The sequence below is a fragment of the Octodon degus genome, unplaced genomic scaffold, assembly GCF_000260255.1.
Source record: "Octodon degus isolate 3935 unplaced genomic scaffold, OctDeg1.0 scaffold00057, whole genome shotgun sequence".
Classification (NCBI taxonomy): domain Eukaryota; kingdom Metazoa; phylum Chordata; class Mammalia; order Rodentia; family Octodontidae; genus Octodon; species Octodon degus.
The window spans coordinates 12,699,043-12,701,837 of record NW_004524633.1 but is presented as its reverse complement, the minus strand read 5'-3'; positions in this window follow the sequence as shown (position 1 = coordinate 12,701,837).

The window sequence follows — 2,795 nt, the reverse complement described above, 5'->3', positions numbered from 1 at the left end:
ATATATTAAGGCAGTAGGATCTGAATGACATATTTGTATTCCAGATACTCTTATAAAGAGAGTCACACAGTCTGTGACCCTTGTGGCTGGCTTCACTTAGCATACGCTAAGGTGGTGTCACATGTGTCTATACCTTACTGCTTTTTAGGACTGAATTGTGTGGTTCACATGTTCTACTTATCTGCTCATCCTTTGATGGATTTTGAAGTTGTTTCTACTGTTTGGTGACTATGAATAATGTTTTTACGAACATTTGGGTGCAAGTACTCATTTAAATTTTATTTGTAATGGTTGTGGGTTGATTCATAGGAGAGAAGTGTCTGGGTTATGGTAATTCTTGTTACTCTGAACATTTAGTGCTAAGGGTCTCAAAGCAGTTTCCAGGCTCTTGCACTTGAATTCCCTAAAATAACCTTAGGAAAAAAACCCAATAAATTCATTTTTGTTGCTCTAGAATTGCTATTTTATGCTAGAATTAACTGCTATTACTTTAAACTTTTAATTATCTATCTATCTATCTATCTATCTATCTATCTATCTATCTATTTGACATGGGGTCTCCCTATGCAGCTCAGACTCACAGTGATCCTCCTGTCTCAGCCTCCTCAGTCCTGGGATTACAGGTGTGCACCACCACACCCAGTTTTGGGGCCATCATTGTGTGCCTGGGGGTGCCAGGCTGGCATGGCGTGTGCTACCAGAGATCAAACACAGGTCCTCGCACTTGCCAGGAAGACAGACTGCCAAGCTATCTCCCCAGCCCAATTGCTACTACTTTTAACTTAGAGAACATATTCTAGTGGAGAATAAAATTTCTAATATTTGGTCATAATATTTTGAGAAACTTGAACTCAAAACCCCTCTTTCAAAGTTTTCTAGAGGGTCAGCCATTGCCTTGTTAGTGATAATCAAATCAGGTGACTATCAAGATGCTGTTCAAAAATCCAGTTTTATTTTGACACTTTTGCTTGTGGGACACTCACCTTTGGGCCAGGCAGTGCAGGATCTCAGGTTAGGGAGTGCTCCACCTCAAAACGGCTCAGCCAGGCTGTTGTGTGCTCTGGCTGGGGTCTCCCCAGCTCTCCAGGCAATCAGAAGGGGAAGGTGAAAGAGACCCATCACTGTCACTGGAGGCTGGAGACACCAGCTGAGAGAAGGAGGCCTTTAACAAATTGTTCAATAAGTCATTTTTCAAAATCCAACAGGCATAAGGCATAGAGCAGCATATTCACTTTAACTTTCTATTCCAGGATTTATCATGTTTTAATTTCTACTCTCAGCTGGTTCCCGCTTCCCCTTTCAACCCCTGAGAGCAACACCTGGCTAGATTAATTGACTTTTTGACCCAGCTGTATGCTGAGCGCTGGCTTGTTAAACTTGGCTTCAGCTTTCCAAAAACACAGTAGGTTCAAGTTGGATTCCTAAAACAGATACTTAGAGGTTATCAGTCGATGATCAAAAGATCCATCCTCATTTTTCACTAGGACAATAAGATTTGTGAAAGTTCCTTTAAATTGTACCTAAAATTATTCTCTTCACATGAAGTCATTGCCTTGACATAAAATAGACTTAAACACCTTCCCCACAATACTTCTATTTTATAAGATGAGGTGGGTTTTATGACTGGCAAGTGTTTCCCCATAGAGAATATGCAATTCTTTTGCCACACCATAGTTCTTCAGATGGTTATAATTAGCTGTTGGACTCACCCTAATTTTCTTCCTCTGATGCTTAACTTTAAGCATTTCTGGTTCTCTTTCACCATTCTAAGCTCTATGCTAAGAAAGGTGTCCTACTTTTCAATAGTTCTTTAAAAAGGCCAGGGAGGGAACTGGGTACCATTTTGCCTGCTGTCTGCAAGCAGGAATGACTGCCTCTTCACTCTACAGGGAGGCAGCCACTTCATCTTATAAACCCACCACCCACTACCATTCATGGTGCTTCTAAGCTGTGCCTAGTCTTTTATACTTTCATTATTCTTACCTTGATTCAGGTGCAGAATGTGATAGTATTCTTCTTATATTTATTCTTGTTTGACATGTCCTGTTTCTTCACCCCCCAGGGCATTCTAGCATCCTGCTTTTAGGTGTTTTCTGTCCTGCCAGCTTTATTACACCTTCTGTTGTGATGAGCAGCCTCGTCTTGACTTTGGTCTAAGCCACCAATTGAAAGGTTGAAAAGGAGAAGGGATGCAGGAGCTTGGACTTCGTGACTCAAGCTCCACGGAGACCCATGACTTAGTGCCCCCAGGCCAGTGAGTGATTTTTGCACATAGCCCCTTCATCTTTTCTGAGACAACACTGAAGAGTGTGGTCAACTTACCCAGACAAGCTAGTTTCGCAGACCCTACCATTGTGCCTTTCTCTGGAACTCCAGCCTTCCACAATCCCTCACTCCCTGATCTATGGCATGTACCCCAGGCTAAGAGCAAGTCTGCCCAGGCAAACCAAAAGGCTCAATGTGGAAAGGTGCGCAGAGTCCCAGCCCCGAGGGAGCCTCGGATGTCCAGGCTTTGGGCAAGGCTCCTCTCCACAGCTACTCCTCATTCCTCACCGCACATGCTGCTGCTTCCCAATTTGTTCTAAATTTCAGCACCAAAGGGAAGAGAAGGCGTATCATGGTTAAACATTGATGCCTTCTGCTATAGGAAAGGCTGTCCTTTAGATTTAGAGTAGAGTCAAGGGACAGAAGCACTCACTGCAGACTGCACGTGGTAACTTGGAACCCATGGCTAAGAGACCAGGCTGCGGTGACTCTCAGCTGAGGGTTGTTTTAAGGAAGGGAAACAGTTTGTG